Source organism: Lissotriton vulgaris, chromosome 9 (assembly GCF_964263255.1).
Source record: "Lissotriton vulgaris chromosome 9, aLisVul1.2, whole genome shotgun sequence".
NCBI classification, from domain to species: domain Eukaryota; kingdom Metazoa; phylum Chordata; class Amphibia; order Caudata; family Salamandridae; genus Lissotriton; species Lissotriton vulgaris.
Genome location: NC_141697.1, coordinates 659203137 through 659230390, shown reverse-complemented (window position 1 = coordinate 659230390; position 27254 = coordinate 659203137).

Genomic DNA, 27254 nt, shown 5'->3' with positions numbered 1-27254 from the left:
AAACAAAAGAAAAAAATCTGGGTGATCATAGGATTGCAGACCCTACTCTCCTACATGACCCCCCCCCAAACTTTGGGACAATAAACTAACCTTGACCAGGTGAGTCTTCTTGCTCTAAGTGGAAATACCTGGAGAGCCCATCTGCATTGCCATGATCAGTGCCAGGTCTATGCTCCACTGTAAAATCCATCCCCTGTAGGGAAATGGACCACCTAAGCAGTTTGGGGTTTTCACCCTTCATCTGATTTAGCCATAAGAGGGGCTTATGGTCGGTCTGAATCTTGAAATGAGTGCCAAACAAGTATGGCCTCAATTTCTTCAGGGCCCAAACCACAGCAAAGGCCTCCTCTCAATAGCTGACCAATGTTTCTCTCTGGGGGTCAGCCTTCTGCTTATAAAAGCAATGGGCTGGTCTTGACCATCAAAATTCAGTTGAGATAGAACAGCTCCCACACCCAACTCAGAAGCATCTGTTTGGACAATGAATGGTTTGGAGTAGTCTGGACTCTTGAGGATAGGTGCTGTGCACATGGCCTGCTTTAGGTCATTGAATGCTTTTTGACAGCCTGCTGTCCACTGAACCTTTTTTGGCATTTTCTTACTTGTAAGTTCATTAAGTGGAGTCACAATTGATCCATAATTCCTGACAAACTTTCTGTAGTAACCAGTCAGGCCCAAGAAAGCTCAAACCTGAGTCTGGGTGGTTGGAGGAGCCCAATCCCTGATTGACTGTATCTTGCTCTCCAGTGGCTGAACTTGGCCTCCACCTGCAAGGTGGCCCAAGTACACAACCTGTGTCTGCCCTATCTGGCACTTTGTGGCCTTGATAGTGAGACCTGCTGCTTGCAGTGCCTCTAACACTTTCCTCAGGTGGACCAGGTGATCCTCCCAGGTGGAGCTAAAGACTAGGTGTGAGCGGGAAATCCGTTACGCTCGCGGATTTTGCAGATTTTTGGGAAATCCGCAATCCGCGAATTTTGCGGATTTCCCGCAAAATCCGCAAAAAAAATTCGCGAACGTAACGGGTTCAAAAGTTGAACCCCCACTCATGCAACTATTTAACCACTAGATAAAATGAAGCAGGTGCTGCTTTATTTTATCTCAGTGCTTCCTGTGCAAGCTAACTTTGTAACTATTTTACAACGGCGCTGGCAGCTTGCTGGCGCCATTGTAAAATAGTTGCATGGCTGGGCACAGGTCAGGTCTGCAGCTCACTCAAGGGACCCCTGCGCCCTTCGGGGTGATTGCATAGTAACACACACATGGTCGCTCGAACTAGTTGATGCTCAAATTGAGTGACTCATTCATTAGCCCAAAAACAATCGTGAGCGTCATCGAGGCTGGACAGGTGTGCCTTCTTCCCAAATCTACCGTGGAAAATCAGCTGTGATGCTGGATAGGCTTTGCATCCTTGACTTTCACGAGCGCAATACCTGAGCTTCTTTCTCTTCATCTGCTGAACTGATCTTTCTCTGACCTTTTATTCACACAAGAGGCACATACCCTACTGGGCACATTGTGTTCGCATGGGTTTCTGCAAGTTCGCTCGCGTTTTGTACAATTTCGCAATTTGCGAAATTGTACAAAACCCTCGCGAACTTGCAGAAACCCGTGCGAACATAAAAAAAAAAATTCGCCGAAATTCGCGGATTTTGCGGATTGCGAGTTCGCAAATCCGCAAAATTCGCGAACGCGAGATTCGCAAAATTCGCCCAAACCTACTAAAGACAGCCATATCATCAAGATATGCTGCACAGAAGTCATCCAGCCCAGTAAGAACATGATTCACCAGCCTTTGGAAGGTGGCAGGTGCATTTTTCAAACCAAAGGGCATTACCACGAATTGATAATGCCCACCAGGGGTAGAAAATGCTGTCTTGGGCTTGGCATCCTCAGCTAACCTGATTTGCCAATACCCAGCTGTCAGGTCAAATGTACTTAAGTAGTTGGCAGAAGCCAATCTATCTATAAGTTCATCTGCCCTTGGTATTGGGTGGGCATCAGTCTTAGTGACTGCATTGAGACCCCTGTCTACACAAAACCTCATCTCTTTCTTACCACCCTGGGTGTGAGGCTTTGGCACGAGAACTACTGGACTAACCCAAGGGCTATCTGAGGGTTCAATGACTCCCAACTCCAACATTTTCTGCACTTCTGTTTTGATGCAGTCTCTAACATGATCAGGCTGCCTGTAGATTTTACTCTTAACTGGCAAGCTGTCACCAGTGTCAACCTCATGGGTACACCAATTGGTTTGACTGGGTGTTAGAGAGAACATATGCCTGAAGGATTGAAGAACCTGTTTGCAATCCTTCTGTTGATGTTCAGAGAGGCTGCCACAAAAGACAACACCATCCACTGATCCATCATCAGGATTCTGAGTGAGCAGGTCTGGGAGAGGGTCACTCTCTTCCTCCTGTCCCTCATCTATGGCCATGAGCAAGCTCATTTCCTTCCTGTCGACATATGCTTTGAGCCTGTTTACATGGAGCACCCTGTGGGGGCTCCTGGGAGTTCCAAGGTCCACCAGGTAGGTGACCTCTCCCTTTTGCTCAAGGATTGTGTGGGGCCCAGACCATTTGTCTTTGAGTGCTGCTGGGGCCACTGGCTCCAACACCCACACCTTCTGTCCAGGCTGATACACAGTCAGGACAGCCTGTTGGTCATGCCAAGCTTTTTGGAGTTCTTGGCTGGCCTTAAAGTTTTCAGATGCCTTTTCCATATACTCAGCCATCCTGGAGCGGAGACCAAGTACATAGTCCACTATGCTGGTTGCAGGCTTTTTGAGAGGTCTCTCCCATCCTTCCTTAACCAAACATAGGGGTCCTCTCACAGGATGCCCATACAGAAGTTCAAAAGGGCTGAAGCCAACCCCCTCTGTGGGACCTCTCTGTAAGCTAACAAAAGGCAGGGAATCAGGACATCCCATCTACGCCTGAGCTTTTCAGGTAGTCCATGAATCATCCCTTTTAGGGTCCTGTTGAACCTTTCAACAAGCCCATTGCATTGTGGATGATAGGGTGTAGTGAACTTGTAGTTGACACCACATTCCTTCCACATAGCAGTTAAGTAGCTTGACATGAAGTTTGCACCTCTGTCAGAGACAACCTCCTTAGAGAAGCCCACTCAGGAGAACACTCCAACTAGGGCTCTTGCCACAACAGGTGCTGTAGTGGTCCTAAGGGGAAAAGCTTCAGGATACCTGGTGGCATGATCCACTTCCACCAGTATAAACTTGTGCCCTGATGCTGTCTGGGGTTCCATTGGACCAACAATGTCAATCCCCACTCTTTCAAAGGGCACCCCCACCACAGGCATTGGTATAAGGGGGGCCTTTGTGGTGCCATCTGACTTACCACTGGCTTGGCAAGTGTAACAGGAGCGACAAAACTCCTTGGTATCCTCATTCATGTGAGGCCAGTGAAAGTGTGAGACAAGTCTGTCCCAAGTCTTTGTCTCGCCTAAGTGTCCTGCTAAGGGAATCTCATGGGCCAAGGTAAGAAGGAAACCTCTCTGAGACAAGGGGATAACCAGCCTCCTGGCCATGCCAGGCTTGGGGTCTCTTGCCTCTGTGTACAGGAGTCCATCATCCCAGTATACCTTGTGGGTACCTGTGGCGTTCCCAGCAGCCTCAGCAGCAGCCTGCTGTCTGAGGGGTTCAAGGGAAGGGCAGTCTAATTGTTCCTTCCCCAAGTCTTCTCTTGAGGGTCCCCCTGAGCCCAGGAATTCAACTTGATCAAGTTCAAATTCTTTAGGCTCAGTTTCCCTCAGTTCCTGTAGGTCAGCCTCCTCTGAGACTTGATCCTCAACCTGGGGCAAGGGGGAAGGCAATGCCTTAACCCTACTGCTCTTCTTCTTGGAAGGTGGCTGGTCCATTGTTCCAGGATCCAGCACCTGTTCAGTGGGGCATTTTCTGGCCTGTGACCTAGTCACAGCAAGCACATGTGCTGGCAAGCCTAACATCTCCATGTGAGTCCTCTGCTCCACTTCTGACCATTGTGATGACTCCAAATCATTGTCCAACAAACAATCCACTGGGAGGTCTGCACTAACTACAACCTTCTTTTGGCCAATTACCCCTCCCCAGGAGAAAGCAACAATTGCCATACTATGACTGGTAGTGACATTGCTTGCATTGGTCACCAGGAAATCTGTACCTGGCATGATCTGTCCAGGGTCCACAAAGTTAGGTGTCACCATTGTGACACTGGCACAAGTGTCCCTATAGGTCTGAGCCATTTTGCCATTGATAAAAGGTGTCTGTCTGTATTTGCCCAAAGTATTGGGACTGACATCAGGGGATATATCCACATCCCCTGTACAGACAAGGACAGCCTGAGTGAGTTTGCCAACTAAGTTGTCATACCCCTCAGAACCCAGGGTTAACCCAACTAGTCCCCTGGGAGGTGCACTACTACTGCTGGCTGTACTAGGGGGCACAGGTGCCTTAGGGGCTGCAGTAGCAGGAGTCTGCCCTCCTTTCTTGGTGCACTCACTAAACCAGTGAGTTTTACTTTTACAGTACTGGCACCACCTTTTTGACTGGCCTTCTTGAGTCTTCTTCTTCTGGGAAGCCTGACCCCCACCCTCTTTGGATTGTTGGGGACCTGTCGCAGACTTCTGGTCATTTTGTTCACCTTTAGTATCTTTACCCTTCTGGTCTGCTTTCTTCTGACCACCCTGGTTCTGGCCCTGGTTTTGCTTAACTCTTGTTCTGGCCCATCTGTCTGCCTTCTTTCCCAATTCTTGGGGAGAGGTCAGATCTGAGTCAACAAGATGCTGATGCAACAACTGGTTCTGACAATTGTTTAAAATCTGTTCCCTCATGATCAGATTATACAATCCTGTGTAATCAGTAACCTTACTGCCCAGCAACCAGCCCTCCAAAGCCTTAGTGGCACAATCCACAAAATCAGACCAATCCTGAGATGAGTTTTCTGGGTATCCCTGAACAGCAACCTGTACTGCTCAGTGGTTAGGCCAAACCCATCTATCAGTGTATTCTTCAGGACCTGGTAATTGTTAGCATCCTCAGCTCTAGTAGTGAGGAGCTTGTCTCTACCTTTACCTTCAAAGGAGAGCCACAAGATAGCGGCCCACTGACTTTGGGGGACACACTGTACAGTGCAAGCCCTCTCCAAAGCAGTTATCCATTTGTGGATATCATCCCCTTGCTTAAAGGGGGGCACTATCTTACTCAGGTATCTAGTATCTAAACTCCTGTTTTCTCTTGGGAGAAAGCTGCCACCAGTGGGGTTTGTCCCACTCAATTCTTGCTCTCTAGCAAAGGCAAGTCTCTCTTTGGCCAGGGCAAGTTCTTCCCTTTCAATCCTCAGATTGACTTCCCTCACTTTGGCTTCATACACTCTCCTCTGAGGGGATGTCATCCCTCTGTGAGAAGAGGCCTGAGAGCCATTGGTTGGAATGGATCTGTTAGAGCCTCTGGATAGAGACCTAACTCGTCCATTCCCAATGTTAAGCTGGCCTGAGAGGGGCCCCAGGGGTCTCCTAGTACCATTCTCATGCCTGCTTAAGTTGGCCCTAGTTAGCTGGCTAACTACTTCTGGACCTTTGTCTGCCTCGTCCTCAGATGGCTCTAGATCCTCATCCTCCTCTTCACCTTCTGCAGAGAGATGGATAAGGTCAGGGTCACCTGGGGTTCCCTCTAGGGGAGGCATTGTCCCATCTGGATTAGAAGGGTCTGGGTTACCAGCCCTCCTGGCATCATAAGTCTCTAAGAGACCAATCAGGAATGGGATTGTAGGGTTAGAACCCGGTTTTAGCTTCCTGGAGGTACACACTTGTCTCATCTCCTGGAAGCTAAGAGCAGCATATCTGGAAGTGACCTGTGGAGGGTCCACTGACACAAGGGGAGACTCAGAGTTTCCTCCTTTGTCTGACATGCTGTTTCTAGTGTGGTGTAAGTGATGCACCTACCTACACTATTTGTTTGCCTACTGATCCCTTGCTAAGAGTTGTAGCCAAGGTGTGCTAAGCCTTGAGGAGCTACAACAGCTGGTTCAGTAGAACTCAGAGTATTCTAAGCTAAGTTATATGTACCTGAAGTACTTATGTGATCTTTCACAAGATATTCTTAGGATACGTGTGGTAAAACAACAGCAAGCTCAAATCCCAACCGCTGCTCACCAATGTGAGAAGTTGGCCTGATATATAATGTTCACTATTCTAGTGAGCACTTTGTATCAGTCCAAACAACCCTTATTGATGATTGGTTGTAAGTCAACCTTATAGACCAGCTATCCTAGTAGCATGGATACGAGCAGTCTTCGGGCTAAACTCTAGAGGGCGTGTTAAACCAGCTGTTATACCATCACATATACCACTTGAACACCAAGTGAAAGGATACCACACAAGTGTTAAGAAAGTAAACAGTGTATTTATTTAGATCACAACAGCCCTGTACTCTTTATGAGGACAGGGTACTAAGCACACAACAAAACTCTTACGAAAATACTTTAAGTTGCACAATTTACACAAATGCCCGAGGGGCACGAAAAACCATATACTCTGAAAGTGGAATGCGAAATTACTAGCAGGTAAGTACTGTACTAATAGGCTTTGGAATCGCTAGGACTACGTTACTGAACCTTCAGATTACTAGTAGGAGGCCTAGGGGACTCGGGTGCAGAGTGTGCACTCTCACGCGGGATGCGGGACAAAGTCTATGGGAGCTAGTAAAAGCAAAACGAGTGTTCTCGGGCGAACCCGATAAGGTAGGTCGAAAATGACAGTGGATCTGGACCCTTAGATAGTGAGGCTATGCTGGGGCACCGAAATGCCGAAGTTACCTAGCCCAGGGGCTGCAGCTGCATAGGTCTGAAAAGACGTCGGGAATCCTCGTTGACGAACCAGGAGCCTGAATAAAGAAGTTGCTGGCAGGCAACCAGTGAAGATTGTTCGAGTGATCCAAGCCTGGATCGAAGATAGATGACACCTGAAAGCAGAGGGGACCAAGTTCTTAATCACTAGCCAGTGATTGTGTGGGCACCAGGATGCCACCGGGCGTAGTCACCTCGGCCAGGTGAGTGTGCGACGCAGGGCTCTGCAGTCTCACGGACCAGGAGGCGTTGTCGGCGACCAGGATGGAGGTGCGAGCTGTCCCACGATGGTTAATGCTGTCGACGTTGCTGGACCCAGGATTAGGGCAACAAGTCTTGACAAATTCAAGCCCACGCAGTGGACCTAAAATGGCGTCTGGAGTGGACCAGGAGGGTCCGGGGTGCTCCTCTTTTGGAAGGGAGCAAGGGCCAGTCTGGAGCAACCAGACCAGCAGAGTTGTCGTCATTGATCGTCGTCGAGAAGGCCACAAGCCAGCGGGCTAGTAGACAGACAACGCGGTGAGCAGCCAAAAAGCAGAAGGGCCCCACGCAGATCGTGGAGATACTGGGGGGCTGGACTTCGGTGCTGGAGCTGCTCAGGGTCGTGGCTTCTCGGACCCCAAAGCACTCACCAGAGGATCCCTCGGCGGTCGTGCTGGGTAGAAGTCGTGCAGTTCTGATGATGGCCGGTCCCTCGAGGTCTCGTCGCACCTACGGTTCTCAGCTTAGCTGTAGAGGTAGGTAGAGGTCAGAGGTGGCAGTGAAGCCGGGTCTCGTCGAGCTGGTCAGTCGGATTCCTGAGGAAGGACGTGCAGCAAACCGCAGAGTTCTTAGATGGTGCCTGCGGATGCAGGGTGACTACTCCTTAGCCACAAGGGAGAAATCTTGAGAAGAGTCGAGAGTTCCTTTCGTAGAAAGTAGTTTCTTGAATCAAAGATGATCTAATTTGGAAGGGTCCCGCTCCTGCTTTTATCCTAAAGAAAGGGGTGGGTACGCGACTAAGTCCTGCCCTAGGGGTGGGACCAGGAAGGGGGGTGGTTTGAATCCCCCCTTCTCCCATGCCGGACTTTCCCCAGGCCAGGGGCTGGTGTGGCCCTGGAACTGGTTCTAGCCGGCAGATGCGTAGTGAGCACCGGGGTTCCACTTGCAGTCACCTTCCTGTAAAGCCCTGCCTACCCAGGATACACAAAACTTTGTCTGGGATGGTGCTAGCACCGCCCCTGACAGGGAACCCTTTGTCCAAGCTCTCCTCGCTGGAAGGACTCCCAGCAGCAGGAGGTCAGACTCGTGTCTGTGGTGGCAGCATCCATTTTGTGGAGCTGAGGCTTCAGTTAACTTTAACCGGGGTTCACAGTTACATACATGTCCTGTCCCTCTAGAAGGGTGGAATGCTAACCCCGTCGTCAGAATTGGCGAGGGGTTAGTATTCCAATTCGTATGACACCTTACTCGACATGTTTTGATAAAGCAATACCAGAGATAGCATTTAACCGCGAGGATTATAATGCACTTAAGAGTATATGGTATGCGTTATCATGGAACAGCTATTAGAACTTGGTTCCGCAAGCTGCAAACGGGCTCAGCTCATGCCAGAGCACCCTTTCACACGATTCCAAGCACTCTGCCTTCAGGATTGTCAAGGCCTGCCATAGGAGTGACTGATAGGAATCTGTGTGTCCATTTTTAGGGTTAGATATAGGTATGCTATATCTAAAGCAAAGGGTGATTACACCACCTTGCCCCAGCTGTCGTGCAGCCAGTTGTGTCAGATTTAGATGGCCATCCAGGGGTGGCATAATACATGCTTCAGCCCCTGGTAGGCCCTGGGTACACCTATGCCCTGAGTTACAGGGTCTGATAAGGTGGCCCAGTACCAATTGGAGAATGCACCTAAGGTACACATGTCAATTTAGTGAGAGAACAGCTAGGCTGTGGGTCTGATTGGCAGGCACACAGCCAAAGAAAGTCGTAAACCAGTGAAACAAAAGAAAAAAATCTGGGTGATCATAGGATTGCAGACCCTACTCTCCTACATGACCCCCCCCCCCAAACTTTGGGACAATAAACTAACCTTGACCAGGTGAGTCTTCTTGCTCTAAGTGGAAATACTTGGAGAGCCCATCTGCATTGCCATGATCAGTGCCAGGTCTATGCTCCACTGTAAAATCCATCCCCTGTAGGGAAATGGACCACCTAAGCAGTTTGGGCTTTTCACCCTTCATCTGATTTAGCCATAAGAGGGGCTTATGGTCGGTCTGAATCTTGAAATGAGTGCCAAACAAGTATGGCCTCAATTTCTTCAGGGCCCAAACCACAGCAAAGGCCTCCCTCTCAATAGCTGACCAATGTTTCTCTCTGGGGGTCAGCCTTCTGCTTATAAAAGCAATGGGCTGGTCTTGACCATCAAAATTCAGTTGAGATAGAACAGCTCCCACACCCAACTCAGAAACATCTGTTTGGACAATGAATGGTTTGGAGTAGTCTGGACTCTTGAGGATAGGTGCTGTGCACATGGCCTGCTTTAGGCCATTGAATGCTTTTTGACAGCCTGCTGTCCACTGAACCTTTTTGGGCATTTTCTTACTTGTCAGTTCATTAAGTGGAGTCACAATTGATCCATAATTCCTGACAAACTTTCTGTAGTAACCAGTCAGGCCCAAGAAAGCTCGAACCTGAGTCTGGGTGGTTGGAGGAGCCCAATCCCTGATTGACTGTATCTTGCTCTCCAGTGGCTGAACTTGGCCTCCACCTGCAAGGTGGCCCAAGTACACAACCTGTGTCTGCCCTATCTGGCACTTTGTGGCCTTGATAGTGAGACCTGCTGCTTGCAGTGCCTCTAACACTTTCCTCAGGTGGACCAGGTGATCCTCCCAGGTGGAGCTAAAGACTAGGTGTGAGCAGGAAATCCGTTACGCTCGCGGATTTTGCAGATTTTTGGGAAATCCGCAATCCGCGAATTTTGCGGATTTCCCGCAAAATACGCAAAAAAAAATCCGCGAACGTAACGGGTTCAAAAGTTGAACCCCCACTCATGCAACTATTTTACAATGGCGCCAGCAAGCTGCCAGTGCCGTTGTAAAATAGTTACAAAGTTAGCTTGCACAGGAACCACTAGATAAAACGAAGCAGGTGCTGCTTTATTTTATCTCAGTGCTTCCTGTGCAAGCTAACTTTGTAACTATTTTACAACGGCGCTGGCAGCTTGCTGGCGCCATTGTAAAATAGTTGCATGGCTGGGCACAGGTCAGGTCTGCAGCTCACTCAAGGGACCCCTGCGCCCTTCGGGGTGATTGCATAGTAACACACACATGGTCGCTCGAACTAGTTGATGCTCAAATTGAGTGACTCATTCATTAGCCCAAAAACAATCGTGAGCGTCGTCGAGGCTGGACAAGTGTGCCTTCTTCCCAAATCTACCGTGGAAAATCAGCTGTGATGCTGGATAGGCTTTGCATCCTTGACTTTCACGAGCGCAATACCTGAGCTTCTTACTCTTCATCTGCTGAACTGATCTTTCTCTGACCTTTTATTCACACAAGAGGCACATACCCTACTGGGCACATTGTGTTCGCATGGGTTTCTGCAAGTTCGCACGCGTTTTGTACAATTTCGCAATTTGCGAAATTGTACAAAACCCTCGCGAACATGCAGAAACCCGTGCGAACATCAAAAAAAAAATCCGCAAATTCGCGGGAATTCGCGGATTTTGCGGATTGCGAGTTCGCAAATCCGCTAAATTCGCGAACGCGAGATTCGCAAAATTCGCCCATACCTACTAAAGACAGCCATATCATCAAGATATGCTGCACAGAAGTCATCCAGCCCAGTAAGAACATGATTCACCAGCCTTTGGAAGGTGGCAGGTGCATTTTTCAAACCAAAGGGCATTACCACGAATTGATAATGCCCACCAGGGGTAGAAAATGCTGTCTTGGGCTTGGCATCCTCAGCTAACCTGATTTGCCAATACCCAGATGTCAAGTCAAATGTACTTAAGTAGTTGGCAGAAGCCAATCTATCTATAAGTTCATCTGCCCTTGGTATTGGGTGGGCATCAGTCTTAGTGACTGCATTGAGACCCCTGTAGTCTACACAAAACCTCATCTCTTTCTTACCACCCTGGGTGTGAGGCTTTGGCACTAGAACTACTGGACTAGCCCAAGGGCTATCTGAGGGTTCAATGACTCCCAACTCCAACATTTTCTGCACTTCTGTTTTGATGCAGTCTCTAACATGATCAGGCTGCCTGTAGATTTTACTCTTAACTGGCAAGTTGTCACCAGTGTCAACCTCATGGGTACACCAATTGGTTTGACTGGGTGTTAGAGAGAACATATGCCTGAAGGATTGAAGAACCTGTTTGCAATCCTTCTGTTGATGTTCAGAGAGGCTGCCACAAAAGACAACACCATCCACTGATCCATCATCAGGATTCTGAGTGAGCAGGACTGGGAGAGGGTCACTCTCTTCCTCCTGTCCCTCATCTATGGCCATGAGCAAGCTCATGTCCTTCCTGTCGACATATGCTTTGAGCCTGTTTACATGGAGCACCCTGTGGGGGCTCCTGGGAGTTCCAAGGTCCACCAGGTAGGTGACCTCTCCCTTTTGCTCAAGGATTGTGTGGGGCCCAGACCATTTGTCTTTGAGTGCTGCTGGGGCCACTGGCTCCAACAACCACACCTTCTGTCTAGGCTGATACACAGTCAGGACAGCCTTTTGGTCATGCCAAGCTTTTTGGAGTTCTTGGCTGGCCTTAAAGTTTTCAGATGCCTTTTCCATATACTCAGCCATCCTGGAGCGGAGACCAAGTACATAGTCCACTATGCTGGTTGCAGGCTTTTTGAGAGGTCTCTCCCATCCTTCCTTAACCAAACATAGGGGTCCTCTCACAGGATGCCCATACAGAAGTTCAAAAGGGCTGAAGCCAACCCCCTCTGTGGGACCTCTCTGTAAGCTAACAAAAGGCAGGGAATCAGGACATCCCATCTACGCCTGAGCTTTTCAGGTAGTCCATGAATCATCCCTTTTAGGGTCCTGTTGAACCTTTCAACAAGCCCATTGCATTGTGGATGATAGGGTGTAGTGAACTTGTAGTTGACACCACATTCCTTCCACATAGCAGTTAAGTAGCTTGACATGAAGTTTGCACCTCTGTCAGAGACAACCTCCTTAGGGAAGCCCACTCAGGAGAACACTCCAACTAGGGCTCTTGCCACAACAGGTGCTGTAGTGGTCCTAAGGGGAAAAGCTTCAGGATACCTGGTGGCATGATCCACTTCCACCAGTATAAACTTGTGCCCTGATGCTGTCTGGGGTTCCATTGGACCAACAATGTCAATCCCCACTCTTTCAAAGGGCACCCCCACCACAGGCATTGGTATAAGGGGGGCCTTTGTGGTGCCATCTGACTTACCACTGGCTTGGCAAGTGTAACAGGAGCGACAAAACTCCTTGGTATCCTCATTCATGTGAGGCCAGTGAAAGTGTGAGACAAGTCTGTCCCAAGTCTTTGTCTGGCCTAAGTGTCCTGCTAAGGGAATCTCATGGGCCAAGGTAAGAAGGAAACCTCTCTGAGACAAGGGGATAACCAGCCTCCTGGCCATGCCAGGCTTGGGGTCTCTTGCCTCTGTGTACAGGAGTCCATCATCCCAGTATACCTTGTGGGTACCTGTGGCGTTCCCAGCAGCCTCAGCAGCAGCCTGCTGTCTGAGGGGTTCAAGGGAAGGGCAGTCTAATTGTTCCTTCCCCAGGTCTTCTCTTGACGCCCTCTACGCCGGTACCTCCGCCAAGCTCCAGAAGAGACTCCAGCGGATCCAGAACGCCTCAGCCAGACTCATCCTCGACATCCCACGAACCAGCCACATCACCGGACATCTGAGAGACCTTCACTGGCTCCCCGTCAACAAAAGAATCACCTTCCGCCTCCTCACCCACGCACACAAAGCCCTACACGACCAAGGCCCGAGCTACCTCAACAGCCGGATCAACTTCTACGCTCCCAAACGCCACCTCCGATCAGCCAACCACGCCCTCGCCTCCGTCCCCCGCATCCGAAGAGCGACTACAGGAGGAAGGTCCTTCTCCTACCTGGCCGCCAAGACCTGGAACTCCCTCCCTCCCGACCTGCGCCTGACCCAAGACCACCTCTCCTTCAGGAGGAAGCTGAAGACCTGGCTGTTCGAGCAGTAGCGGCACCCCCCCCCCCAGCGCCTTGAGACCCTACGGGTATGTAGCGCGCTCTATAAGTGTCACTGATTGATTGATTGATTGAGGGTCCCCCTGAGCCCAGGAATTCATCTTGATCAAGTTCAAATTCTTTAGGCTCAGTTTCCCTCAGTTCCTGTAGGTCAGCCTCCTCTGAGATTTGATCCTCAACCTGGGGCAAGGGGGAAGGCAATGCCTTAACCCTACTGCTCTTCTTCTTGGAAGGTGGCTGGTCCATTGTTCCAGGATCCAGCACCTGTTCAGTGGGGCATTTTCTGGCCTGTGACCTAGTCACAGCAAGCACATGTGCTGGCAAGCCTAACAACTCCATGTAAGTCCTCTGCTCCACTTCTGACCATTATGATGACTCCAAATCATTGTCCAACAAACAATCCACTGGGAGGTCTGCACTAACTACAACCTTCTTTTGGCCAAGGGGCTGCCGTAGCAGGAGTCTGCCCTCCTTTCTTGGTGCACTCACTAAACCAGTGAGTTTTACTTTTACAGTACTGGCACCACCTTTTTGACTGGCCTTCTTGAGTTTTCTTCTTCTGGGAAGCCTGACCCCCACCCTCTTTGGATTGTTGGGGACCTGTCGCAGACTTCTGGTCATTTTGTTCACCTTTAGTATCTTTACCCCTTCTGGTCTGCTTTCTTCTGACAACCCTGGTACTGGCCCTGGTTTTGCTTAACTCTTGTTCTGGCCCATTTGTCTGCCTTCTTTCCCAATTCTTGGGGAGAGGTCAGATCTGAGTCAACAAGATGCTGATGCAACAACTGGTTGTGACAATTGTTTAAAATCTGTTCCCTCATGATCAGATTATACAATCCTGTGTAATCAGTAACCTTACTGCCCAGCAACCAGCCCTCCAAAGCCTTAGTGGCACAATCCACAAAATCAGACCAATCCTGAGACTGAGTTTTCTGGGTATCCCTGAACAGCAACCTGTACTGCTCAGTGGTTAGGCCAAACCCATCTATCAGTGTATTCTTCAGGACCTGGTAATTGTTAGCATCCTCAGCTCTAGTAGTGAGGAGCGTGTCTCTACCTTTACCTTCAAAGGAGAGCCACAAGATAGCCGCCCACTGACTTTGGGGGACACACTGTACAGTGCAAGCCCTCTCCAAAGCAGTTATCCATTTGTGGATATCATCCCCTTGTTTAAAGGGGGGCACTATCTTACTCAGGTATCTAGTATCTAAACTCCTGTTTTCTCTTGGGAGAATGCTGCCACCAGTGGGGTTTGTCCCACTCAATTCTTGCTCTCTAGCAAAAGCAAGTCTCTCTTTGGCCAGGGCAAGTTCTTCCCTTTCAATCCTCAGATTGACTTCCCTCACTTTGGCTTCATACACTCTCCTCTGAGGGGATGTCATCCCTCTGTGAGAAGAGGCCTGAGAGCCATTGGTTGGAATGGATCTGTTAGAGCCTCTGGATAGAGACCTAACTCGTCCATTCCCAATGTTAAGCTGGCCTGAGAGGGGCCCCAGGGGTCTCCTAGTACCATTCTCATGCCTGCTTAAGTTGGCCCTAGTTAGCTGGCTAACTACTTCTGGACCTTTGTCTGCCTCGTCCTCAGATGGCTCTAGATCCTCATCCTCCTCTTCACCTTCTGCAGAGAGATGGATAAGGTCAGGGTCACCTGGGGTTCCCTCTAGGGGAGGCATTGTCCCATCTGGATTAGAATGGTCTGGGTTACCAGCCCTCCTGGCATCATAAGTCTCTAAGAGACCAATCAGGAATGGGATTGTAGGGTTAGAACCCGGTTTTAGCTTCCTGGAGGTACACACTTGTCTCATCTCCTGGAAGCTAAGAGCAGCATATCTGGAAGTGACCTGTGGAGGGTCCACTGACACAAGGGGAGACTCAGAGTTTCCTCCTTTGTCTGACATGCTGTTTCTAGTGTGGTGTAAGTGATGCACCTACCTACACTATTTGTTTGCCTACTGATCCCTTGCTAAGAGTTGTAGCCAAGGTGTGCTAAGCCTTGAGGAGCTACAACAGCTGGTTCAGTAGAACTCAGAGTATTCTAAGCTAAGTTATATGTACCTGAAGTACTTATGTGATCTTTCACAAGATATTATTAGGATATGTGTGGTAAAACAACAGCAAGCTCAAATCCCAACCGCTGCTCACCAATGTGAGAAGTTGGCCTGATATATAATGTTCACTATTCTAGTGAGCACTTTGTATCAGTCCAAACAACCCTTATTGATGATTGGTTGTAAGTCAACCTTATAGACCAGCTATCCTAGTAGCATGGATACGAGCAGTCTTCGGGCTAAACTCTAGAGGGCGTGTTAAGCCAGCTGTTATACCATCACATAAACCGCTTGAACACCAAGTGAAAGGACACCACACAAGTGTTATGAAAATAAACAGTGTATTTATTTAGATCACAACAGCCCTGTACTCTTTATGAGGACAGGGTACTAAGCACACAACAAAACTCTTACGAAAATACTTTAAGTTGCACAATTTACACAAATGCCGGAGGGGCACGAAAAACCATATACTCTGAAAGTGGAATGCGAAATTACTAGCAGGTAAGTACTGTACTAATAGGCTTTGGAATCGCTAGGACTACGTTACTGAACCTTCAGATTACTAGTAGGAGGCCTAGGGGACTCGGGTGCAGAGTGTGCACTCTCACGCGGGATGCGGGACAAAGTCTATGGGAGCTAGTAAAAGCAAAACGAGTGTTCTCGGGCGAACCCGATAAGGTAGGTCGAAAACGACAGTGGATCTGGACCCTTAGATAGTGAGGCTATGCTGGGGCACCGAAATGCCGAAGTTACCTAGCCCAGGGGCTGCAGCTGCATAGGTCTGAAAAGACGTCGGGAATCCTCGTTGACGAACCAGGAGCCTGAAGAAAGAAGTTGCTGGCAGGCGACCAGTGAAGATTGTTCGAGTGATCCAAGCCTGGATCGAAGATAGATGACACCTGAAAGCAGAGGGGACCAAGTTCTTAATCACTAGCCAGTGATTGTGTGGGCACCAGGATGGCACCGGGCGTAGTCACCTCGACCAGGTGAGTGGGCGACGCTGGGCTCTGCAGTCTCACAGACCAGGAGGCGTTGTCGGCAACCAGGATGGAGGTGCGAGCTGTCCCACGATGGTTGATGCTATCGACGTTGCTGGACCCAGGATTGGGGCAACAAGTCTTGACAAATTCAAGCCCACGCAGTGGACCTAAAATGGCGTCTGGAGTGGACCAGGAGGGTCCGGGGTGCTCCTCTTTTGGAAGGGAGCAAGGGCCAGTCTGGAGCAACCAGACCAGCAGAGTTGTCGTCATTGATCGTCGTCGAGAAGGCCACAAGCCAGCGGGCTAGTAGACAGACAACGCGGTGAGCAGCCAAAAAGCAGAAGGGCCCCACGCAGATCGTGGAGATACTGGGGGGCTGGACTTCGGTGCTGGAGCTGCTCAGGGTCGGGGCTTCTCGGACCCCAAAGCACTCACCAGAGGATCCCTCGGCGGTCGTGCTGGGTAGAAGTCGTGCAGTTCTGATGATGGCCGGTCCCTCGAGGTCTCGTCGCACCTACGGTTCTCAGCTTAGCTGTAGAGGTAGGTAGAGGTCAGAGGTGCCAGGGAAGCCGGGTCTCGTCGAGCTGGTCAGTCGGATTCCTGAGGAAGGACGTGCAGCAAACCGCAGAGTTCTTAGATGGTGCCTGCAGATGCAGGGTGACTACTCCTTAGCCACAAGGGAGAAATCTTGAGAAGAGTCGAGAGTTCCTTTCGTAGAAAGTAGGGGCATATTACCAACAACTAGCGATAATTTTTGTCTCTAACTTGTTTAGAGAGAAAAATTATCGCCGCACATCGGCGATTTTTATCGCAGATAAACCTTGCTATTAGCAAGGTTTATCGCAAATGCGATAAAAAACGGCCGAAATGCATGAATATCGCTGAAAAGTGAGCGATATTCATGCATTATCGAGCAAATGCTCTTAGCCATGTTATCCACCTCCCATTGGATAACATGGCAAGAACTGCTCAGGGCAGGTGTTAGCTTTTGGAGATATTCGCGCTTAGCGCGAATATCTCCAAAAGTTGGTAATAGGAGATAGCGATGTTAGGGACTGTTTCCAGTCGCTAACATCTTGGCACGCCCACTTTGCATGTCATTAGTGATAAATATCACTGACATGCAAAGCAAGGCCCAAGATGGTCGCTATCTCCTATTAGCTGTCACTAACTGGTGTTAGCGACAGCTTGGTAATAGGGAGATAATTTTATCTCCGCTTTCTTGGCTTTTAAAGCCAAAAAAGCGGAGATAAACCCCCCTTGATAATATGCCCCGTAGTTTCTTGAATCAAAGATGATCTAATTTGGAAGGGTCCCCGCTCCTGCCTTTATCCTAAAGAAAGGGGTGGGTACGCGACTAGGTCCTGCCCTAGGGGTGGGACCAGGAAGGGGGGTGGTTACACCCCTCTCCCATGCCGGACTTTCCCCAGGCCAGGGGCTGGTGTGCCCCTGGAACTGGTTCTAGCCGGCAGATGCGTAGTGAGCACCGGGGTGCCACTTGCAGTCACCTTCCTGTAAAGCCCTGCCTACCCAGGATACACAAAACCCTGTCTGGGATGGTGCTAGCACCGCCCCTGACAGGGAACCCTTTGTCCAAGCTCTCCTCGCTGGAAGGACTCCCAGCAGCAGGAGGTCAGACTCGTGTCTGTGGTGGCAGCATCCATTTTGTGGAGCTGAGGCTTCAGTTAACTTTAACCTGGGTTCACAGTTACATACATGTCGTGTCCCTCTAGAAGGGTGGAATGCTAACCCCGTCGCCAGAATTGGCGAGGGGTTAGTATTCCAGTTCGTATGACACCTTACTCGACATGTTTTGATAAAGCAATACCAGAGATAGCATTTAACCGCGAGGATTATAATGCACTTAAGAGTATATGGTATGCGTTATCATGGAACAGCTATTAGAACTTGGTTCCGCAAGCTGCAAACGGGCTCAGCTCATGCCAGAGCACCCTTTCACATGATTCCAAGCACTCTGCCTTCAGGATTGTCAAGGCCTGCCATAGGAGTGACTGATAGGAATCTGTGTGTCCATTTTTAGGGTTAGATATAGGTATGCTATATCTAAAGCAAAGGGTGATTACACCACCTTGCCCCAGCTGTCGTGAGGCCAGTTGTGTCAGATTTAGATGGCCATCCAGGGGTGGCATAATACATGCTTCAGCCCCTGGTAGGCCCTGGGTACACCTATGCCCTGAGTTACAGGGTCTGATAAGGTGGCCCAGTACCAATTGGAGAATGCACCTAAGGTACACATGTCAATTTAGTGAGAGAACAGCTAGGCTGTGGGTCTGATTGGCAGGCCCACAGCCAGAGAAAGTCGTAAACCAGTGAAACAAAAGCAAAAAATCTGGGTGATCATAGGAATGCAGACCCTACTCTCCTACACGACCTAAGAGGGCGGGCAAAGGAAATGACAAGTGCGGAGAATCACGCCGCGCATACTTAGGACCCGGCCTCTCCGGACCCCGCCCGCCCCTGGTCTCTGGTGGTTGGTTGGTCGGGCGGACGGCCCAATCGGCGTCCGGCCGACCCATTTCCGGTCCGGCGATATTGCGTGACCTGGGGGTCAGGGGGTGGAGACTCTGGGCCTATTTAGGGGCAACTCCCTGTGACTGGGGTCTCTGTTCCCGCTATCACTCCTGGATACCTGACTGCTCACACCGGCACTTGGCCATTCGTGATCCTGGCCGGCTTTCCGAAACTCTAAAAGCAGAAGGATCGAGCATCGTTCGTGTAGCCAGGTAAGGGGTCGAGTGCCTCGGGGAGCCTCGTGGGCAGATGTGAGTCACGGTGGGTGCTGGGAAGGGATTGGAGTGTCGCTGCCTTACGGGGCTTACGGCTGTGTGCGGGGATCCTCGTGGTGCGGGCTCCTGCCGGGCGGAGTGAACGGTGCTTAGGGGTGCGGGAGCAGGTTACTCGGGGCGCGTTAGGTGCTATAGCAAGGTAGTGCGAAGCGCGATATAGTTAGCATGGCGCCAAAAAAGGGAGGACAAAAGCGAAAGGATTCTGAACCTGAATTAGCACAGAATATGAAATTGCTGCTAAAGAAGTTGAGCAAGGAGGCTCCCGATAGCGGGGATGAGAGCGATTCTTCCCGGGGGGAGCAGCCGAGGTAGTGGAGCGGCCGTGCAGGGGGGTGCCACCGAAGGCCGCTTTTCCGCCATTAAAGAAGAAGGCCAAGGCGCAGCCTAAAAGAAAAGGGGGGAAGGGTAGGCCTAGCCCTGCCAGGGGGAAACATGACGAGGGATCAGTAGGTCCCGTCCCGTTAGATGAAGAGCAGGTTTTCCCTTCTGATCCCATTCCGAATGTGTCCGCGCCAGTAGACGCAGTGGGTTCAGTTTTGTCTGAGATTAGGGAGCCGCTGAAGGCGTTGGCCCCAGGAGGCGCGGTACCATTAGTTACGGTCCCTCCGGCCCCACTCCCACCGCAGCCGGTGGCCGCAGTGGCAGCCGCTGGGGATCCGTTGGATAGCTTGCTGGCGTCAGTTTCCACACTAGTGGGCCAATTATCAGCTCCAGAAAAAGTATTAGAGAGAGTGGGCGCTGGGGCGGCGGCACCGTGGGTGCCCCCGCAGGCCACAGAACAGGGCGCGTTGCAGGACATTCAGAGGCTATTGGCGCTCTTAGTCGAGTTGCGCAAAGCGTTGCCCAGTGTAGCGATTGGAGCTCAGCCCCCCGCGACAGCGATAGCGGTGCCACCTGCAAGAGGTAAGCCTGGTGACGCTACAGCTAGGAGCAGCGAGGTGGGGACTAGTCAGGGGAACGTGTTGTCTCAGTCAGGGATGTTAGCTACGCATGTGAGTATGGAAATACGAGAGAAGATTTGGAGAGGTGCCTACGTAGATATATTCTCCCTTATCAGGCCGAAGAGACAAGAGGAGGATTACAAGGACAGGGATGGGAAAGAGCACTCCTTCCGAGATCGGAGACCTAGGATAGAGGAGACAATAACCAATTGGTTGTTCGGCTTTCACGTCTATGTCACAGTGTTGTTGGAAAAAAGGCCAGAGTTGGCAATTCCGCTGGTGTTTTATACCAATAAGATCGTAAAGGCTCACGCCACTCATGGGGGTTCAGCCTGGCTGACATACAATAGGGAGTTTCGCTGGGCGAAGGAGGAAAACCCCTCTATTTGTTGGGATCAGGTTGAGGTCAATGCTTGCTTAGAGAGAGTAAGCAATAGAGAACACCCGGCTAGGCAGCCCTTTCGGACTTCCCAGGGAGGGCCGGGCGAGAAGAAAGGTACATGCTGGGCATTCAATGGCAAAGGGTGCACATGGCCTCCCGGGCAGTGCAAGTTTAAGCACGCATGCGCCTACTGCGGTCACCCGTCCCATCCCGAATCAAAGTGCAACAAGAAATCCAAAGAACGGGAGGTACAGCCCCTAAGGATACCAAGCCCCCCCAAGCCTAGACTGCCTACTCCAGTGGATATTGAAAAGATGATTTTTTTGGTTGAACAGGTACCCAGACAGGGCAGCTGCTAGGATGTTGTTTGAGGGTTTTTCCAGGGGATTTCTATCCCAGCGTCTCATGTCCCCCCTATTAGTCAATGTAGGGACCAAGTTTCAGCGAGGACCCATCCCTCAGTAGTGGCCATAAAGGTGGAGAAAGAGCGGGCATTAGGCCGAGTAGCAGGCCCGTTCCCGGCTCCTCCATGGGAGAACTTTGTGTGCTCCCCTTTGGGAGTAGTGCTCAAGAAGGAGCCGGGACAATTCCGGATGATTCATAACCTATCTGCACCGAAGGGTGCATCGGTAAATGATGCCATCGACCCGGCAGTGTGCTCAGTGACGTACTCGTCCTTTGATGCCGCGGTTCAGAAAGTGAGGGAGCTAGGCCGGGGAGCGCTGCTAGCGAAAACCGATATCGAGTCAGGATTCCGCTTGTTGCCGGTGCATCCTGAGGACTACCATTTGCTAGGCTTTCAGGTCCAACAGCAATTTTATTACGACAGATGTATGTCTATGGGTTGTGCGGTCTCCTGCAAGTACTTCGAGACCTTTAGCTCCATGCTGCAATGGGTGTTTTCGCAAAAGTCGGGATGTACAGATGTGGTGCATTACTTAGACGACTTCATGGTGATGGGCCCCGCGTCTTCAGATGCCTGCGCTTTGGCCCGGAGTCAGCTGGTGGCTATGTTGAAGGAATTTGGGGTGCCGCTGGCACCGAGCAAGACAGTTGGCCCTGGCACCTGTATGTCCTTCCTGGGCATCGAAATTGACACAGTAGCGGGGGAATGTAGAATGCCAATGGATAAAGTAAGAACCTTTTCCCTAGCCATTGAGGTAGCCTTGGCGTGTCCGAAGGTGACGTTGCATCAGTTACAAGTTCTTGTGGGTCAGCTAAATTTTGCTTTACGCATCATTCCCATGGGACGCCCTTTCTCGAGGTCTATAGCCAGAGCGATGGCGGGTCTCACCCAGAAGCATCATCGGGTGCGATTAAAAGCAGGGGTTAAGGAAGACCTCAAGGTATGGCGAGACTTCCTGACAGATTTCAACGGGCGGGTAGTTTGGCCCGCGCCGCCGGTGTCCAGTGTTGAGCTAGGCCTATACAGCGACTCAGCCGGGAGTGTTGGATTTGGGGCGATCTTGGGCCCTTCCTGGTGTGGGGCGGTCTGGCCAGCGGAGTGGCATTTAGCAGGATTGACAAAGAATTTAGCTTTCCTAGAGCTTTTTCCAATTTGGGTGGCAGTTACGGTCTGGGCGGAGCGCTTCAGGGACAGGGCAGTGACCTTTTGGTCGGATAACATGGCGGTGGTTCAGGTTATCAACCGACAAGGGGCGACTTGCCCACATGTGCTTAGGTTGCTGAAGCTGTTGGTTTTGGCATGCTTGAAATTGAATTTGACTTTTAAGGCTGTGCATATACCTGGTGTTGATAACCATGCTGCTGACGCTTTGTCTCGTTCCAAGTTGCAGGACTTCCGGAGGTTCCACCCGCAGGCGGTAGAGCGCATGACGACGTTCCCTACGTCACTGTGGAAAATATGAGCCCCGCTTTAGCGGGGCCGGTAGGTGCCGCTCTGAGTGATCGCACCAAACGTGCCTATCAGTCACAGTTTAATGTTTACAGATCATTTGTGGAACAGTTGGGTGATGCGAGGGTCTTCTCAACTGAAACAATGTACGCCTTTTTATAGGTTCTGCGGGATCAGGGCAAAACAGTGTCCTATGCTAGGGCCTCCCTGGCAGCGATAGGCTTCTTTGCTAAACTGGCGGGGGAGCGGGACCCTGGGGCTTCATTCTTGATCAGGAAGGCCTTAGCAGGATGGGCCCGATTAGACGGGCCACTGCGGGACTGTCGTAGGCCTCTGGATCTACCGACCTTGATTGATATTTTGGGGGTACTGCCTGTTATTTGCCAGTCACCGTTCGAGGGAATCATGCTGGGGTGGCCTTCTGCCTGGCCTTCTACGGGGCCTTTCGCCTGGGTGAGATTGTTGGGGCCTCCAGAGTAGACCATGGCGGGGCCTTGCAGTTCAAGGATATCTCCCTTTCCCCGGGGGGCCTGGTAGTGCGGTTGAGACGGTCCAAGACAGACCAAACAGGAAAGGGGGTCACCATCCAGTTGCTGCCAGACCCAGGGATAGCTGCCTGCCTCGTATCCCGTATGCAGGCGTACCTGGCCCGACGCCCAGCAGGGGGGGGTCGGCTCTTTTCGTCCATGAAAACGGGGATTGCCTGTCTCAATACCAGTTTAAGGCAGTATTTGGGTTGGCTATGGGGAATCTGGGGCTGGGGGCAGCGGGCTATTCTTCTCATTCCTTTAGGATTGGCGCCGCAACTTTGGCGGCTGGGGCCGGTCTTGCCCCCAATATGGTGAAAGGTGTAGGTCGCTGGACCTCTGATTGCTATAAGCGATATGTAAGGCCTGAATTGTTGTAAAACATATGTGTGCAGTGTCTAACGGCTTCATCTCTCTCCTTTCTGATTAGTATGCCCGCTTCCGTGGTATGGGTACTCGGGCACTCTTTCGTGCATCGCGCGGCGGTGCGCTTGCAGCGAAGAGAGGTGGTGAAACCGGCCACATTGGGCGAGACCGAATTCGTATGGCATGGCGTTGGAGGGATGCGTATCCGACACTTGAGGCGGACCGTCGAGGAGCTCAGGGCACAAGAGCACAAATCGCCGGATTGGATTATTTTGCATTTGGGAGGCAACGACATGGTCGACAGGGGGCGCTTGGCGGTCAAGGAGGCCCTACTAGCAGAATTTGCCTGGCTGGGACATGAGTTCCCATCAACGAAAATAGTCTGGTCTGGCATGATATCACGCAGGGCATGGGGCCCAGGAGTGCGTCCTAGATCTTTGAACGTCTCGGTGAGGCGATTGAACCGCGAACTAGCAAGGTTGTGCTCAGTGAAGGGCCGCTTGCGCTACCTCCAGCACCGGATGATTTCCGGAGAAGTGATGTACCACCAGGATGGAGTACATTTGTCGGACTTTGGAACGGATACCTTTATCCGAGAACTTTGGTCATTTATTCTGAACGCAGGTGGGGAGGGTGCCAGACCTGTGGGCCTTGGCCACCCTTGTGGCGGAGAAGAGACCTGCGATCAGTAACTAGTGGCTAAACAAAATGGATGGGAGCCCCCTTGCCGGGCTCCATAGGCCAGCTCTGAGGGGGGATATGGCAAGCTCTCCACTGGGAGGAAGTGACCACCGGCTGGGGAGGCTAGGGCGACAGATTTATAACCTCCCGGGCTACCCTGGGCAGCCTGGTGGTCGAGCGGTGGGCCCCGGTAATGGCGGACAAGGATCGAAGGGCGGGACCCACCACTCTAAGGGGCAGGTGCACGGCACTTGGAGTAGGGTACCTAGTTGCGAGATGTGAACCAGATGGTGTTCCTCCCTTAGGGTTGGGAAGGTGATGGAGCTGATATGCTCATAAATGTAGTTATGAATGTAACTTGTAAATATTAGATATGCATGTTATTGCTTGTCATGTTTATACAATGTGGTGAATAAACATGGCCTTTTTAACCCCACCTGAATCTCTGGTGATTTCAAAGTGTGGGGATCTTGCATGTCTAGGGTAGTTGGGCGCCGGGGGAATATCTGGAGGGTACGGGTCCTATGACAAGTGCGGAGAATCACGCCGCGCGCACTTAGGACCCGGCCTCTCCGGACCCCGCCCGCCCCTGGTCTCTGGTGGTTGGTTGGGCAGACGGCCCAATCGGCGTCCGGCCAACCCATTTCCGGTCCGGCGATATCGCGTGACCTGGGGGTCAGGGGGAGGAGACTCTGGGCCTATTTAGGGGCAACTCCCTGTGACTGGGGTCTCTGTTCCCGCTATCACTCCTGGATACCTGACTGCTCACGCCGGCACTTGGCCATTCTCGTGATCCTGTCCGGCTTTCCGAAACTCCCACCCACCCGTCCCTTAGATAAATGGTTTGAGGGGCGTTCTGCGGAGAAGAGACCTGCGATCAGTAACTAGTGGCTAAACAAAATGGATGGGAGCCCGCTTGCCGGGCTCCATAGGCCAGCTCTGAGGGGGGATATGGCAAGCTCTCCACTGGGAGGAAGTGACCACTGGCTGGGGAGGCTAGGGCAACAGATTTCGAGCCTCCCGGGCGACCCTGGGCAGCCTGGTGGTCGAGAGGTGGGCCCCAGTAATGGCGGACAAGGATCGAAGGGCAGGACCCACCACTCTAAGGGGCAGGTGCACGGCACTTGGCGTAGGGTACCCAGTTGTGAGATGCGAACCAGATGGTGTTCCTCCCTTAGGGTTGGGAAGGTGATGGAGCTGATATGCTCATAAATGTAGTCATGAATGTAACTTGTAAATATTAGATATGCATGTTATTGCGTGTCATGTTTATACAATGTGGTGAATAAACATGGCCTTTTTAACACCACCTGAATCTCTGGTGATTTCAAAGTGTGGGGATCTTGCTTGTCTAGGGTAGTTGGGCGGCGGGGGAATATCTGGAGGGTACGGGTCCTAAGATTGTGGAGAGGCTGGGGGAGCATGTGGCGACAGGTGGAGGTGAGCCCACTGTCCCACAGAACACACCACTGGAGGACCGCGTGGAGGAGACCATCAATCCACAGGCCTGCGTGGGTGTGACCCATCTGGACTCCTCCCGACCCACCAAAGACCCACCAGGTAAGTGCCATGCGACAGCGACCCCCTGTCCCCTAACAATGGTCATGACTCCAGTGCATCCCATAGCAAACCCCAATCATGCTGCCAAAGCACACCAGTATAGCGCTATTGCATTGTGGGACATGTAGTCTGACCACAATTACCATCCTGTAAAATTAAGCCTGACATGCCCAATGTGAGTTAATCCTGCAGCGAGTCAGGGAATGGTAGTCTGCATGCATGTAGCAAGCCTAACCGTGTACGGAACATGTCACTAATCAACGTCCACTTCACATCACAGGTGGCGCTGATGTCCCCAGCACGGACAGCGAGGCCCTGGCGATTGAGGACATCACGGAGGACACGGAGGGAGACACACAACATACCCCACAGCCCGGACCATCAGGGCAAGCTGCCGCGCCAGCGGTCATCCCACCACCTGCCCCTGTGGCCCCTACCACCCCTGTGCCAACAGGCGCTGCTGTACCACCGCGCCGCACTCAACCATCAGTGGGGCCTGCAACACCAGCAGCAGGTCGCCAACCAACCCGCCGCCCTGCGGCTGTGAGTAGCTAGACTAGCGGACTGGTGAGAGAGCAGCGCACCAACACATCCAGCGCTGGCAGGGTCAGAAACGTGCATGCAGGTGGGATCTCCATCGAGTGCAGTATGCTACATGTGCACCAAACTCAGGCCCGTCACCTAGCCGCCATCCATCTACAACTGGACAAGACCGCACGTAATGTGGACAGGATGACAGCAGCTCTGGCCATGTCCAGACAGCGCGATCTTAATCGCCGCAGACACCGACAACTGTTGACCCGCCTGTCGGCGTACACGCGTTCAAACTATGTTATGGGGAATGCCACCTCCCAGCTCTCGCGACGCTCCCTGGTCATGCAGGTCCAAATGGCCCAGTGCTGCCAGGACGTCGCTACAGCCCTGGAGCATATTTCAACAGCCATGCAGGGCATGCAGGCTACCGGCCATGGCCAGGCGGGGGGGAAGACGACACCAGCGAGGCTACATCAAGCCGTAGCAGCCAGTCCCTTCCACCGGTTGTAGCACCCCGCCGCAGCAGCAGGCCCTCTGCTGCCTCACGGCAGACTCAGGAGGAGGACGTTGAGAGGTGGTCAGGGGCAACTACGCGGAGGCGCCACTGAACTGCTGAACATTCACATGAGGGTACATGCTGACGCTACAAGCATGCCCTACAGACATACAGACATATGACGCAATATGTCAGTCTTGTTCCAGTTAACAGAATGAACATTTTATTGTGCAGTAACAAATAAAAAAATTCTGATTAACTTAATCTGACTCATGTCATTATTAATGTTGTCATGCATGAGTTGAGTAATGGGTGTGGAGAGTGGGTGCACTAGAAATAGTTCATGCTGATTTCGTTGCGGCGCCTCTGTCCTTCTGCAGGATTCTCTCTGCGTGCGTGGCGCACATGTGCAGGTGGTCGATTGTCCCCTTCTGACTCACTACCAGAGATGTCTACAGGTATCCTGCGCTTGGTAGCAATGTTGTGGAGGATAGCACACACGGCAACGATGCGGCAGCAGACCTCTGGCTCGTATTTCAGGGCCCCCCCAGTCTTGTGCAGTATGCAGAATCTGCTCTTCAAAAGGCCAAATGTCCTCTCAATGCAATTTCTTGTGCCTGTGCTGCGCAGCATCATTATCACATAGTTATATTGTGGGGCATGTGTACTTACCCAGTAGGTGTCCTTCACCAAAGTCTCCCCTGGCCAGTCGTGTGTGAATGCCACTGTACCGGAATATGAAGGAGTCATGTGTGCTCCCCGGGTACTGTGCCACTATGTCCGTGATGATTGTCTTTGCATTGCACACCATCTGGATATTGAAGGAGTGTTAGGACTTGCAGTTGCGATACATGTATTCCGTTTGTGCTGGTGGGCAGATGTGGATATGGGTACAGTCAATGCATCCTATTACATGTGGGAATTGTGCTACATTGTAAAATTGCAGCTTGGTGTCATTCAAGTCCTGTTGGCTGGTGGGGAATGAGATGTAGTGGTGTAGGCGGGTCAGCATGGCCTCCAGGAAACTCCTTAAGCAGCG